Source organism: Pinus tabuliformis, chromosome 2_2, assembly GCF_031772625.1.
Source record: "Pinus tabuliformis cultivar Carrire ecotype Pingquan chromosome 2_2, CPIR1, whole genome shotgun sequence".
NCBI lineage: Eukaryota > Viridiplantae > Streptophyta > Pinopsida > Pinales > Pinaceae > Pinus > Pinus tabuliformis.
The window spans coordinates 16,783,801-16,801,410 of record NC_142300.1 but is presented as its reverse complement, the minus strand read 5'-3'; positions in this window follow the sequence as shown (position 1 = coordinate 16,801,410).

Sequence of the window (17,610 nt, the reverse complement as noted above, 5' to 3'; positions counted from 1 at the left end):
ATAAATCTAAGTGGATATTTATCGAAGGTTCCTCCATCACCATTGGGGGTCATTTAAGTATGAATTAAATTATCCATCAACACATTCATTTGTCATGTGAAGGCTTGTTTAACATCTTGATATGGTCTCCTTCTCCATCATATTTCTTTTCTCCCACCATGGGAAGCACTAGGTTTGGAAAGGGAATTATTCATTGAAATTAGGGTTTGAAGCCTATTTCCTTCTATCTTGACCTCATCAAGGATATGCAGAGAATAACAATAATGATCTTATTGCTTTGATACCACTAATATAGATTATGTTGGGAACAAAATGAATATAGAAATATAGGTGGAATAACATAGAGATAATGTTGATAGCATAATAATACATAGAAAGAAAAACTCTTTTAATGAATGAAATAGTGAAAACATTAAAATATATAAGGAAATACAAACTAGCTAGAATGGTGGAAATTTATACATGAATTGAAATGTTTTCGACATTATTATTCACAAAGGGTCTTTACAAGAGTCTAAAACTACCTTTATGATATTGTGTAAAATCCTAAAGGCTGAAACTGTAAGATCCAAAACCCTAACCATAGGAGATGAAGTTGCAACATGAATGTGGACCTCAAGGAGCTTAATTAATATGCCAACTTCCATGGAGCACAAAATTTGCATGTCATATTCAATTTGGGAATTTATTGGATCACTGCAAAGATTATTCTAAGACTTATGTGTTTTGAAAGCTTAGAAATAAAATTTTGATTGGTTGTGCCCACTTCCATAATCACATGGAGAGTTCCAAAAAAATGTATAAAAAGTTTATGACCTACAAAACTACTATAAAACGACCAAGCTGTAGAACTATTTTTGAGGTGGGCAACCACATATATTATTCAAAATGAGTCTTTTTGAGCTTTTACATAGAAAAATATGTTGTACTTTGGTAATTTAGGATAACCTAATGAATAATCATACTAGGGAGAAAAGTACCCAAGGAAATGAAGTTAGAAGTTCCTAGGATCAGAAGAAAATTTGAAGGCATCATAAGATAGGTGGAAATTTTATGCAAATAGGAACAAATGCATAAATAATTGAATGTTGGGGATCATGTTTTATAGATAGATAAATCAACAAAGAAATCCTTGAATCTTGGAAGTTGTGCAATGCTCACACCTAGATATTGATGGCCATTGAAAATCCATAATAGGATAGGGGCAGTTGTGTATAAACTTGCAATTTTTTTTACTAATGTTAGAGATCACAATGTTTTCCCTGTTTTTGTATGATAATACAATTGAAACTAAAGGTGGTGTTCCTAATAAAGCCACTACACATCCTTACTAAGGAATTAAAATTTCTCCCTATTTGAGCCATCAAATAGGGAAAGGTGCAATGGAAACACTTCAATCTCATTGAGGCTACATGTGAGTTGGAGGGTGCCATGAAGGAGGCATACCCAATTCTCACATTCCCTTGATGCTAGTGCTATTTAAAGGGAGAGAGAATGTAATACCTTTATTTTTAACCCCCGGATGTGTTAGATCAAATTATATATGAATTGTAAATAAGCATAAATGATGTAAATATGTTATAGGGTTCCCAATGAGGAGCTCAAGCCCAAGACCTAACCAATGAATGTGTGGGAATGTAATTGTAGTAAATATGATTTTATATACGATGTGGAAGAAATTCCATGTTATTATGAAGATATGTAAATATTATATTGAAAAATTAATATAAAGACCCAATATAGCTGTGGAGAGAAACACAAAGGTCTAGGGAAGGAAACTTATGGTGAAGTGATGGGGTAGGATGGGGGGTGTGGGGGAGTAGGAAAGTTGGTGATTAATCCTATGTTTCAAAATAAATCCTTCTATTTTATCATGTTTCTTTTTAAATCTCATACACCATATTTGACATATAAGCCATTTTATGAATGCATGCAGTGGTTGCTGAGGAGGCATACCTCACATAGTCATGGAGACATGGGAGTTGATTACAATTGTTATCACCTAAAAAATGTTCACTTGTGACATTTTTAACAAGTTTTTCCAAAATACACCATCAAAAACATGTTTTAGATCCATTTCACTTTATTTTACACCTCCACTAAACCTATAAAAGATGTTGGGATGGATCCTAACTTGACCCATTCATATTAGTACAGATAATACTCATAAAAATTGTCATGCAAGCATAGAAGATAGCCCCAAAATCTCCACTACCCCATAAAAATCACAATTTTGATTTTTTCGGCCTAAATTTTCCAAAAAGTAAGAGTAGTTATAAGATGATATTTCTAAACCCTAATTTCTATTATTATCCTTGATATGGTTAACTAAACACTATTTTTATGACATTTTCATGGGGGTTTAACAACTATTTTCTTATAATAAAGGCTTGAGGTCTTTCCATCCATCCATCCATAATACGTTCATGATGTAAAAATTACACCAAAGATCTTAAGGACTACTTCCTCTTGTTAGTGCTTTGGATTTTCTTGCCACTTTATCATTTAAACAATGAGGTAATATACACACATCAAGAAAATGACCCTCTAGGTTAGGAGGATTTGAAATCACATATTCAACAAGTCTACTCCCAGGTGATTTTTTTGATATTTATTTTGGATATGGATGTATGCTTCGCATTTTTAAAAATTGTTTATTCATGTCTATTGCAATAGTTTATTCAATTTATATATTTTAAAATGAATATATTAGGGTTTGAAGCTTTGAAATGCATATTTAGAATGTTATTTTCATATTATATTTTCCTTTTTGTTTGGATCTAATTAATAGTCATTAGAATAGTGTAAATATACAATATCACTATAATTTATACCTAACAAATTGGTGATTGCATTGGGAAAATAACCATTTAATCTTCCTTGGTTGTGGATGTGTCTGATCCCCCATACCCCACTCAACATTGTGATTTTTGGAGTATTTTTGTTGTTGTTTATTTTTGTGTTATGTGTACAAATAATTACAAGTGGAAACTCTTCAATTATTCCTAAAAAATAGGCTTACAACTCCCTTGGAACTTTTTTATACTAACGCATTTTTTGTGCCAAACCCTACACTCACCTAGTGCACATTTTGGAAAAATTTCCATACTCACATAATATAGAAGACAAGGTAGACTTATGTACTACTAGTGTAAAAAATAGGGTATTTTTGTACATTGTCACCGTAATTTAATTTTTCGGCATTTTCGGTTTCTTCTTGGCCTGCAAGTATCCTTATAGGGTTTATGCGTCCTTTTATAGTACTTATAATATATTTGTAGTGCATTCTTTGAGAGATCTTGTAGGTTGAGAAATTCCCACCTAGGGTGTTTAATATCTTCTACTTTTTGATCTCCTCTTGATTGCATTGAATATTTATGTTTTAGAATGCTCATGAAAGAACTTTAGCATTTTAGATAGCCCTTATATGTTCCTTATTTCATGAACTTAGGATAAATAAAATCCTCCCTAATTGCATGATTATTTGTCCTAGCCTTAGGATTTGTGTGTGAGAAATGTTTGCTTTTTCCAACTTTCTTTTTCCATCTTTTACAACTTCTAGATTTGATTTGTTTTCTAATCCAAGTAGGCCTTTTATTTTAGATTAGAAAGTCCTTGAAGTAGAGAAAAGGGTCGCTCTTGATTCTTTAATTTTCTTATTTCTCGTGGCTTCCTTGTTTAAAATTTATTTTTATTTTGTCTTAGCTCTTTGCTAATTAATTTAAGTAAATGTTTTAATTTGTAGATATGGAATATTGCATGCTTATTTGACCTTTGAAATCTTACTAAGAAAAACAAAAAGTTTTTTTTTTTTACTTTAAGATTTGTCTTATTAGTTAGTTTGTCTTTCAATTTCATTTAGATATTTTTTAATTGCAAGTACTTTTCTAAGCGCTTCATTTTGAAGTTAAACACACTTCTTGTACACTCACTTCACACCCTAAATCATTTTATTGGTTCATGAACCCAAGATCAATCGTAAATAAATCATATAACTTAACACAAATAATCCTTCACTTGGGACCAAAAAGGGCGTTATTATTAAGTTAGGGTTGTGGTTAGAGACATATAGATAACTTTCCACAATCATTTTACATTTGAAACATAGTGGTTAGCCTTTAGGGAGCTTAAAATCCTTTCTCATGGATACAATTAGAACTTATTTAGAAATGCGCATGTCTTCATAGTGGATAATTCCAAGTTTGGTATCAAAGGTTTGACTGAGAATCCTATCTCTTTTAATACTGAATATCCATACCATTTTATTTCAGCTTGAAGGAAACCTACATGTATTTGTGAAGAGATAGCCTAGTGACCACTCTATTAGGTATCCTTATCTAAGTGACTCTTGCAAGAGTGTCGTCACTTGAGACTGCTTTCTATGGGCCTTTGGAACTTCATCACCTATTATATCCTATTTATATCTATCTCTTTCACACCTTGACTCATTTATGAAAGGAATCTCATATACACTTATTATTAGTTGATTTGGGAAGGCCCTTATAACTTTGAGCTTGTTTGCAAACTTCTAACTAATTTCTTAGGATAGATTCCTTTTTTGATAGGATGGACCTTTGATTAGGCCACTTTGATCTTGATCAAACACACTCAAAACCATTTCTTGCACTACACGAGAAAATAATGTTGTTGTTTGATCATTTTATTTGTGGTAGATTTTAGGTTTTTTTGGTGTGTTTTTGTAGATAAAGATCTTGGATTTTCCACAATGATGTCTGAAAGTTGTCAATGTTTCAAATCCAAAAGAGGATCCATGTTTAGGAAAATGGTCGAAAGAAAGAGGAGGCATAGTACAAAAAGTCAGACGAGAGGGAATGGTTAGCTGATCAAGAAACCTAAACCTAAAAGAATGAAAGTGATAATGCAATTATCTTATTTTCTTAATTGATTTCTTTAGTAACTTTAACCTTTGATATGCTTATAATTACATCTAGGAATAATAGCTACATAAAGGAGACTCTCTTGTAGGCTTATGTGCCTTCATCCTTTTCTTTTTTTGGACATATTATTCCCCTACTCAATGATTTTGGGATCCTTAGCCTATCCCACCTTTGAGTCCTTCATCCATGAATTTGAGAAGTTCATCTTGTTTTGATTTGGAATCCTCATCTATTTTGAGGCTTTCAAGTTTAGCTATTCCTAAAACTAGTTCTTGTTTAACTACTCATCTCCATCTAAACTGAGTTCCAAATTGGTCTCTACAATGGTGTAATATAATGTAAAATAATTTCCTTACATAGTAGGGTTTATTATTGTTGATTTTACAAAACTCCTCAATGATCCCATTCAATATGGTGTTGCATTGCCCAATATCCTAAGTAGGCTACACTCAGATATTCCTATAGTTGATGGAGAAGATACTTCCAATAATATCATGTCTTTCCACCTTTGTTGTTCCTTTGATAGCATCATGGAAGACTCAATTATATTGTGGTTTTTTCAATGCACCCTCATGGATGAGGCTGCCAAATGGTACAATGATCAACTAGCTCACTCTCATTCCTCCTTTGAAACTACAACTGAGGAATTCTTAAAGTTCTTTCAAATTTTAGTTAACTATGATTTAGGAACCAAGATTTTCACCAATGCCCATCATATCACCACCACCCGTATCATGGATCGTATCCATGATTAGAATGGGTGACGTGGATTGTGTAAAGGAAATAATGATGATATGTTCCTCATGGATTGGGTTTTGAAGCCATTACTTCGTTCCATCATTAGGGATGTTCTTGGAAATGTGTTATATTATTTGCATGACTTATATGAACCATAGATAGATGGGGTGGTTCAACCCCCATGTATGAGGGGTATGCAAGGAGTGAGAGCCTTCCCGCATGAGGTTCAAGGTAGTGCCCCAAAATAAAAATTTTGAGTGTTTTTTTGAATCCATTTTTGGTGTTTTTCAACCTATGGTTTTTCTAAAAGCAATTTTGTGGTGCATGGTGGTTTTTCCCATGGTTTTGTAGTTTTGATTATGAAACTATAGTTAGATTGGTGTTTCATGTACCCCATGGGATATGTATATTTTATTGTAGCACTGTACATAAAATATAATGAAAAAAAGCTTATTAGTTTTGCTAGGTTTGTGTTTTGAGGATAAAATCTCTATGTAAATTTTTGTATTTGCCATTATATCTTTATGTTTTATTAAGAATTTGTTTGTAGCGATCAGTTGTACAGGGTTAAAACTTACATTTGGTATCAGATTAGTTTTGTGGCTTCAAGGGGCACCTTTGTGGCTATATGGTTTGGCTTGGGTTTGTGGTAGACCCTATTACAATGGGAGATCTACGGGAGTGGTTCTTGTGGCGAAAAGAAATGGAAAGCAATTAAAAAATAGAGATCGATAAATTTAATTTGTAGAATTTTGAGTTGTGGAAGCTAAAAATGGAAGACTTATTGGTGGAAAAATATTAGTGGATTGTTGTGGATCTAGGTTTTACACCGATGGGGATGTCAACAAAATATGGGATGAAGTTGGATCAGAAGGGAACAAGCACAATTCGATGGTGTCTCTCAGATTCAATACTATTTAATGTGTCAGGGGAAGCTACAACAAAGGGTTTTTGGGACAAGTTAGGGGCTTTGTATCAGTCTATGTCCTTGGTGAACAATTTTTTCCCATAAAAAAAGTTGTATATCCTGAGGACGAAGGATGGAGACTTGGCGACAAAGAATATGAATGCCTTCAATAATATGGTGAGAAAATTTATACATGTTGATATTAAGATTTTAGATGAGGATGAGTGCATTCATATGTTATGCTCTCTACAAGAATCATCGGAAAATATTGTTGTTGCTATAGGTAGTAATTCAACTACCTTAAAATTCGATGAAATAGTCTCATCCTTGTCAAAGGAAATGATGTGGAAAAACATGGAGAGATAGAGTGGAGATTCCTTGTATGTAAGAGGACACTCCCAAAACAAAAATAGAAATAAATCCTTAATTGGGAGATCTAAATCTAGAGGAAGATAAAAATCTGTAGGAAAGTTCATAAAGGTATGTGGAAAATGTGGACAAGAAGGGAATTACAAGGAAGACTGTAAAGACAAAATTGTAGAGAAAGGGAAGGGATTTGAAGATGCTTCTTTTGTAGAAGGATAATCCTCCTTAGATGAAGGTGGGGAAGTGTACTTTACTTATTCAAGTATACATGTAGATCATGAGGCATGGTTGGTTGACTCTGGTGATATTTTCCCATATTTTTCCTATATTAACACTTTCCCAAGGTAATTTCATTGAATTTTTCATTTTTAAAATTTCACTGTGAAAGAAAATTGCAAATTTTAGTTGATTTCGTAAATCATCCTTCATTGTTATATTTAGAAGCGAGCTAGGTGAAATCTAGAGCACGAGTTTTGATGGTGAGTATCTCGAGATGGTGAGTATCCCACTCACTCATCCTAAAACAACATTGAGACTTGTGATCAATGTGTGGTCAATGTGGGCACTCTGTATCTAAAACATAGCACAATTTGCTAAAAATGACATGATTGAAGTTTTAGAGATTAGATCCATGATCTGAGTGACCAAAAAGGCCAATTGGATTATATCACACTCTTATAATAGGTTGTAATTAATTTAGAACAAGATTTTTGGATATTTTTTTGAAGTTTTTCCTATAAAGGTAAGTATACTTGGCTTGCCAGAATATGTTATTTTTGTGAGAATTCATATTTCAACTTGAAGGCTTGGATTTGGATTGTAGACCTGTTATTAGTTATTTTAATCAATTTATGGAGTGCTTTCGAAGTTTCAACTTTTGATCTTAAATTAAGTGTACTCATTGAGAAGTGGAAGGCCCCCAACCCCTCAAGCAAATACACTCTTTCCATTGATGTACGTTCACCTGGTAAATATTTTCTTTCTCATGATGCTCATTATCACATTTCATGTTTATATACTCTATTGGCATCTTGTAAATTCAACTTTAATACTAGTTATGAAACTAGTTTATTTATCATTGTAGGAAGCTTTAAAAGCTAGTTTTGGAACCCATGTTCATAAGAATTTCTCACTAATTATTTTATGTTTATATTACCTATGCTCTAAATATTTTGACATTGTCTTAGTGTAGTTATATCATCTATTCATTAGCATAAGTTAAATAGTCATTATATGCCACATTGCATTACATTGCATAGCAACCATACTCATTTATTATTGCATTAGTAAAATACATTTCTTATTGTAGGTTTATGGTGTGTTTATAGGTATTATTTATCACAAATTAGTGTTTTTTGAAAGATCAACTTGATTGGCCAAAGTAGCCAAGGCACTGGGAGTTCCATTCACCAACTTATTAGGAAAAGAAGGCACTAACCTCTTGAGAACTTTTCCTTTGTCTTGAATCTTTTAAACACCATAGCTTTTTGCTTTTATTTACTATTTTCCTAGAATAATTGATGGTTGGATAACATGCTAGCTAAAGGGATAAGTAGAAGACTGTGAATGACCACTCATCTTCACTCTCATATATGGGAAAGGTTGTAGTGTATTATCAACCTCTTAACTAGCATTTGGTCAAGATTTTTTGTGTTGAGTAAAATACTACTAGAGTGTCCACTTTCCTCCATTGGAAAGAAAGGCCCTATTGTATTAATCAACTCTTTAATTGAAAACCCCTTTGACGATTTTTATTTCCCAACATTTGAGTGAAATCTTAAAATTTTGAATATGACTGTGTAGAGAACTCAGATTTATGTGAGACATATTAGTATATGCCTAGTTCAAAGTATTCTTAAGTCAATACATTGTCATTTCCATTTTAGGTTTGTGTGATTAGTTTAAAAGTTCGGTTTCCTGCTTCCTTAACTTGGTTGCTAGTTTTGACATAGAAGTGACAATCAATCTAACTTAACTCATTCAATACTATAGTGTGCTTCAAAGTTTACAAACATGAGATTGATATCATGTCCTAGTTTAGATCTCTAAATTAGACTGACAGAAGGTATCCCTAATTTCTCTCTGGATTTTGATTTCTATGAACATTGTTTGTATGGGAAGCATAATTAGGAGATATTCTCCTCTAGTGCTAAGAGGGTAGGGGGAATACTACAACTAGTGCAAAATTATGTGTTTGGACCTCTGAATAGTTCCATCATGAGGTAAATATATGTACTATGTCTCATTTATAGATGACTCCTTGAGGAATACATGGATATATTTCCTCAAGAAAAAATATGAAGTATTTGATAGATTTAAAGAATTTAAGGTTCTGGTGGAGGATCAGACAAATAATAAAATAAATGTTTTGAGTACAAATATTGGTGGAGAGTTTTGTGGGAAGGAATTTGAAGACTTTTGTAAGAAGTGTGGTATACCACAACAAAAAACTAACTGATACACACCTCAACATAATGGAGTTTCAGAAAGAATGAAGAAGACATTGATGGAAAAAGAAAGCATGCTTAATGGTGCTGGGTTAGGATAGGAATTTTGGGTAGAGGCAATGGGAACTACATGTTACTTGGTGAATAGATCACCTTCATCAACATTGGATGATAAGACTCCACATGAGGTATTTATTTGGATCTCTGAGTTAACGAAATTATCTAAGATATTTTCTTCAGTTAATGTTAGCAAAATTGCATGAAAGGGCATGTAAAAACCATGTATGCAAACACATAAATAAGAAGCATCATAAAGAGAACATAAGGAAAAATTCACACAAAAGTTTGATAACAGGATCCGTCTAATGTGGACAACATCACTATGCCCTGCTTCAATAGTGGGCAGGCCACTTCATTCACCTCATAAAAAGAATGACAAGTACATGGAAAAATACATCATTATACCTCCAATCCTTGGAGTGACTTGAAATTTGGCTGCTCAAATTGCAACAATCATAACACCAGTAGATCCATCTCATCCTCCTGATATTTTTGATTGTAAACATGACCTACATCTGATAGGTGAATTGTTGTCTCAAACTTCATGCCTGACAATTAATGATGAATGAGGGTTTCTGCGATGACCCCTAAATTCTGCTGCCTAGATGCAAAAACTGACTGCACCAATATGATCCTTGTGAAATTCTAGATAAAATAAGTATAAAGTTGACCCCATTCTGCCATTGTCAATTCTGGTCTCATAAGGAATCTTTTAGATTCCTTAAAGATTATGCATAAAAGGATTCTTGGAATATTTTGTCTCGAAATTCATGTAGACAAGGTTCTGCCTCTTGGTTTTGCATCACGGTCAAGGTTCCCAGTTCATGGTTCCAAAAAAATTCATGGTTCAACACGACTTCATAGCTCTGGACCCTCCATCATGGTTCCTCCATTTGGATCAGGGTTCCATATCAGAACTTCTTCTCTGATCTTGGCCTCACAGTTCCCATGGGAATTCAAATAGAAATTACACAATTTAAATAAGCCCTAAGTTTGCGGGGTTAACAAAGCCACTAACCCGGGTGAACGATTGGAATGATATTTTTATGGAATATGGTTGGAATCATGTTGACCAACCAAAACTCGTGACCATCGAGCTATTCGTAAATCATTGGAATGGTAAAAAAAACCATTTTAAACTCAAAAAATTTTCATTGCTGCCATTTATGGTTTTGATCCTCTTGCCATGTATGGTATGGTCTATTGGTTAAACATTGCATAACATATATTTAACCCCGTCATGTTCTGCTTGGCATGTGGGTTATGACCATAATATATATGTTAACCATTTATAACATGGCATATGGTTAACCATTTAATGATAACCATTTTTCGTTAGTTAAAAGACTTCATTTTAATTCCCATACTTGTATGGTTATATTATTAACCATAAAAAAATTAAAAATAAGACTTTGTTGGACTTTATATAACCATATTATATGGTTTTATATGGTTATTTTAGTAACCATATTTTTTTTATATGGTTATAATATAAAAAATATGATTATTAAAATAACCATATAAAACCATATAATATGGTTATATAAAGTCCAACAATATGTGTGTGTGGGTGTGTTTTTACAGGGACAAGGAGCCACTGAATGAGCGCCAAGTGTCAATGGATGATTGACCATTTTGTTTCCATGTGTACCTTGTGGGTCCCATTTTTCCAGCTTAACTTGTAAACTTCTGACTACGATAAGTTGGTCATACAAACTCAAATTTGAGTGTCATTTGCGCCAATGGATTTAGAATGATGAGATCTACAACTTAGAATTAGTTTCACTAAGAGTTGAAGACTTTTATTTTTGAGGTTTTCGGGAGCCACTTGGATCATTCCTCCCCACTTAGGAGCTTTGGTCCTCCAAAAGCATACACATGATATGTAATCCTGATCTGCATAAAAAGATTCTTATGAAAGGCCACTTTCCCTTTCCTTCACCTTTGTACTTCAGAACTTGGAATGATGAAACCGACACCTATATCCATATGCAAATCTTTAGCTACCAATACATGTCCAACTTACATGACCCAAACAAGCCATAATTTCCAAGAGTTTATAACACACTCATAGTCAAGTTTACATCAGAAACCATGCCCCATGTTGTCCAACTAAAGGCTAAAATATCACTATGTTGCATATACAAGTGATGTTATACACCTCATCACTTTTACAAACATTAAAAAGCAACATGTGATTTACAATGGTGGTCATGCCAAACTACTTAAAAAGGCTTCCAAATCTGGATGGAGATCACAATAGGTAACTCTCTAGTGTTATTTCTTGTTGCAATGGTTCTTCTTCCTCCAGAATTTCCTGACCTTCTTTCTCCCCTGATGTGAAGAGGGATCCTTATGTAGTGACTCCTTCCTGGTGTTAATTTTTATTAGGGCTATATTGTTCATTGCTTTAGATAATTGTATTTCATTATACACACATTGAATTCAACCAAAAAAATCATAACATTATTCAACAACATATTCAATTATATAAAAAGAACAATATCATCATCAATGTAGCGGAACATAAAGGAACACTAGAAGAAAATAATTCACACATAAAGACACCAGGATTGGTCGGAGACCGGGGTGAAACCCCACAAGAAGGAAAACCATTTCAAATTCTTATTCTTATTATATTGTCATTGAATGATTCAACAAAGAGAGAGTATATTGATACATATCTTCAATAATAAAATTATCCAACAAAATCAACTAAACAACATCCAAGAGATGAACCCAATAATGCTAACAATCAAAACCATGATTTAGAAGCCTGTATCCAACTTTCGAACTCCGTGGTCAACTAATAAAATGAAACCCTATGTTAAAACCGCACGAAGAGAGATATGTGCATGCGACTGAAACCATCCAATCGCACTCATAGGATTGCATGATTATGGTTGCAATTGAAAATATCATGTAGCATCCGTGAAGCTAAGAACCAAAAAACCTAAACACATGTGTGAGCTTCAAGCCATACAATTTTAGACTTGTGTGAACCAACTTCTGCGAACCAACCTCAGACCTATACGATTCAAAGCAGAGAAAGAAGAATAATTGATGATCTCCAAATGGGGGTAACTTGACTTGTATTTATAGCCATCTAAGGATGTCCAATTTATCTTTTGGGTCAACCTGTCCTTTTTGTGCACATCGGGGGTTTCCATATTAAAATATATTTTTCCATAACCAAATTAAATTCTTCCAAGTGATAGTAGGGGTATTCCTTGATGAGGAGTTTTGTCCAAAGGAGGGAATTTGTCCTTGAGCTTCCAAAATTAACACTCCCTCTCAGCTAGGGAGAAATTACCGACTGCAACATATGTCCCATCACATGTATCTTGTCAACAAATTTTGTCACTACATATATTGCTCATATTTTCTCATCTCTACTCATCTAGGCTCATCTGCTCATTTTCCCATCTCTACTTATGCTACTCTATTCATTATCTATGCTCATATGTTGAATGCTCTCAAATATAAAGGAATAATAATTTTACATCGGAGGGGAGTCCAATCTAGAACCACTTATTCATTAGGGAGTCACTACTACCACCAAGAATAATCTATCAGTGGGAAGCCCAATGCTACTATCCAAGAAATATCATAGAGCTTATCATTAGGGAGCCCTACTCAAACTAGAACTACATAGGGGAGTACATCTCAAATTGGAATCCAACGAAAATGAGGAAGGTACGATGGGACACTCTCACCTCAAGTCATCTCATATGGGAGCATATGTATTCCACCCTATGTCTAGCAATAGGAGAGATATAATATCTCATCCATCCTATTACCTAATGATATTCCCTATAATGGCCCTTAATAGTCATGTGGTAGAACACCCAAATCTCTATCTTGAGCAAGTTGTCACTTACCATAAGACGTAACAGTCACACCTAACTCAAGCAACCAACACCCATTGGCCAGATGGGTGGGAAAGACATATGCCAATTGGGGTATACTCTGCATATATCAATGTATGGGAGCAACATCTTCCACCCAATGGGTGAAAAATAGGGATGATAACCTATTTTTTAGAGATCCCTTAACCTTAGAAGCCCTATATATCAATTCCTCATCCTAGAAGCTCAGACAAGGGGGAAAGAGATAACTTAGTGCCCTCGATCAACCCTGCTCTCTATAGAGTAGAAACATATCAACGTGCTCATATCTAGTATCAACTTAAAAAAGTCATAGAATAGATCAATCTCACCACTTCATACATTAGCAATCCTATGATTTCATGTTCATATAGGACATTACATCAAAATATTATGTTATAATAAATACATGTCACAAAATGATACCTTATTCATCCTCCCTCTCATGCAGGGAAAATTTTAGGGGCTAGTATTCACAGGTGGGCTAATTTTCCATGCTTTTCCAAAAAAAGATTCACTAATTTCCATTTTTTCTAAAAATGATTCACCCAAATTTTATAGTATAAAATTATTTCACCATAAAAATCGCCAAAATTTTATATAGAAACTGTATAAAATTATTAGAAATTTGAATAATTTTACAATAATATTGTCAAACATTTTATGGATTGCATATTATGGACTACGAGATTCGCCAAGGTTTCTAAAATTCAAGATAAATTTCCATCCTTAAAATTTTCCTTGCTCTCACGGAGGCAACAACCATAAGCCTAAGCTTGTCTCATACAACAACAATGTCTCAACACAAGAAGATATTTTTGTCCCAACAATATATAATATTTGTACCAATCAGATCCCACCTTTTATTTTCACAATATATCAATATCATAACCATAACCTACTTAAACAAATCTCCAAAGATTTTCCTCAACCAAACTGCCCCACAACTAGCCATGCTAATAACCATCTACTCAAGCTCTATTGTGCTTAGGGCTACAAACTTCTATTTCCTACTCATCAAAATGTCATGGCAGATCCCAAGCTAAAGAAACACCCAAATGTGCTCTTTCTATCAATAATGCTTTCCAACCCAATCATCATTAGTGTATTTGTGTAGTCATACATCCCTGCAAGTATATCTCAGACCAAGATTGATCATCCCATGCAAATATAAAAAATGTGCTTGGCGGAAAACCAATGTGTATGAAGCAACTTGACCATGAATTGAATCAGGTCCTTCTATGCACAACATATGTCTAGATGGGTGTTACGGGGAACATCAATGCTTCAATCAAATATCAGTTGCCAAGTCAGGTTCAACAATAACTCTCCATAACTTCTTAAACTTTAATTCCATTGGGATGTCCAAGGATTTTCATTTCCACTTTCCAAAATTCTCTCCAATAACTTCACGATATATTTTCCTTTTCCAAACTTCTAATCCCAGAAAGTAAGTGTCATATAATTAGAGTAGTTGACAAGTGTATCTTTATACTACAAAAATCATAATGACAATATCACTTCTTTATTAAATCAGGGCATCCATTCATATTTTATAATCTTATAAAAAACAAGGTCAACAAGAAGATCCTGAGTATCCATATTACTGTTACACTTTTATCATTAAGGTTAGCATGCTTCTCACAAGAAATATCAAGTCACAATATATAAAAAAAATGCATCTAGGAAATTCATCATGTCTAAAGAGTAAAACACTTGCCAAATGTCAAGAGCACCAATATATCACATGTGATAGAAATTAAACTTACTTTCATATGCATGCATGAGTCATTTACGAAGGTGACATACCTTAGGGCTTAGCTTTCCTTCCACTCTTGCAACTTAATCACAACACTTAAGTAATACACTATACATGTCTCGAAGTATTCAAATACTTGTGCAACTTGTAGTTCCTATTTGTCATTGGTAGCTGTAGCACTTGCATATTGTAATTTACGGATGCTACTTTGAAAACTTCCAAAATTTTTCCTCAGGTACTTCTTTCCTTTTCCAACAACAACTCTTTTCTTCCTGGACTATCTCTCTTTTCTTCCTGCACCTTATATGATCCTCAAGAAGGATATGCTTACCACATCTCATCTAGTGGTTAGAAGTATTCATATACTCAAATATCCATGCAGGAAATATAAGCAAAATAATAAATCTAATCAAGAAATAACATAAATATAAATGGTACTTATCTTTCAATGAGAAGTGATCATCTCCCTCTTGAACCAACCTTCAAGGGTCATTACTATCCATTATCTATATAACATTGTTGCCTTCAGTATATTTCAACCAAATTCATTAGTAATTAGGCCTAATTCAGACTATCCTATCGAGAGTTACATCAAACTTGTCACAAGTGCTAGAAAATCTTCACACAAATCATGCTAGAGTTTCTAGATTGGATATCTCAAACCTTTGTCATAATGCAATGTTTCTTCCAAACCCTAATCTCCTAATATCCATCAAACCCTAATAATAAAATTTCCTAGTGTTTCCTTCAAACCCTAGCATTCTTTTAGGCCCCTTCCATATTCTCTTGCTTCCATCAACGATGTCTTATTAGGGGTGATCTTAACGACTTTTCTTCAGCCTAGCTCTGATTTCAGGTTAATTTTTCTTAGGGCTATATTTTTATTTTATTTAGATAATTTCATTTCATTATATACACATTAAATTCACCCCATAGAATCATAACATTATTCAACAACATATGCAATTATATAGAAAGAATAATATCATCATCAATGTAGCGGGACATAAAGGAATAATAGAAGAAAAGCATTCACACATAGAAACACTAGGATTGGTCGGAGACCAGGAGAAAAACTTTCAAATTCTTCTTCTTATTACATTGTCATTGAATGTTTAAGAAAAGACAGAGTACAATGATCCATATCTTCAACCACAAAGCTATCCAGCAAAATTAACTAAACAATCTCCAAGAGATAAACCCAACAATGCTAATAATCAAAACCCTAATTCAGAAGCTTGTGGTCAACTGTTGAACTCTGCAGTCAACTGATAAAATGAAACCCTATGTTCCAACTGCACAGAGAGAGATGCACATGTGGCTAAAACCATCCAACCATAATAATAGGCTTGCATTCCCATAGTTTCAATCGAAAATATATTATCTCAATATTTGTTATTGTTTTAATTTGATTTTGATATAAAAGAGATGTATGTGAAGACCATATTCGTACATGAGGATCTGGAAAAAGAGATCTACATGAAGCAACCATAAGGCTTTGCAATGAAGGGTAAGAAAGAGTTGGTATGTAGGTTGAAAAATTCCTTGTATGGTTTGAAGCAATCACCAAGGATGTGGTATCAAAAAATTGATACATATTATATACAAAGACTTGGCTTCACAAGAAGCAAAGTGGATCATTGTAATTATTTTAAATTAGTTGTTGATCATCTTATTTATTTTTTCTCGTATATACATGATATGTTGTTGATTGGAAATGATGAGAAAATCATCTAGGAAGTGAAAACTTAGTTCCTCTAAATTTAACATGAAGGATATTGGTGTTGCAAATTTTATCTTGGGCATGGAAATTAAAAGAGATTGGGAAAATAGGAAACTTTGGTTTAATCAGGGAAAGTATGTTGATACAATATTGCAGAGGTTTAATATGCAGGAAATTAAACTAATGAAGGTGCCTATTCCTGCAGGTGTAAATTTATCTAAAGGTCGGTGTCCCAGACACAAGAAGAGGAAGAGGACATGTCTTGTGTTCCATCTGCTAGTGCGGTTGGAAGTTTGATGTATTCAATGGTTTGTACTAAACCAAATATTTCACATGCAGTGGGAGTATTGAATAGGTATATGTCGAAACCAAGGAGCATTACACATTAGTGAAGATAGTTTTTAGTTAATTGCATGGCACTACTGGATATGGATTATGCTACCAAGGAATATTGGGATAGGATAGAGTGTTGGAAATTCATGGCTTTGTTGATTCAGATTGGGCTGAATATTTGGATCGTAGAAGATATACAAGTGGGTATGTGTTTATCTTATTTGGAGGAGATATCAATTAGATGAGAAAGAGATATTTTGTATGGAAATTTCAACTGCAAAACCTGAATACATGGCAGCCACTCATGCAAGCAAGGAAGTATTTTGGTTACAAATATTGTGTTAAGGTATAGGGTTGGTACAACAAGTTATAAGGATAGATCATGACAACCAAAATGTATTTTTTTTGGAAAAGAACCCTTCTTATCATTTGAACACAAATCATATTTCTGTTCAATATCACTTTGTGAGAGATATGATTGTTGGTAAAGGT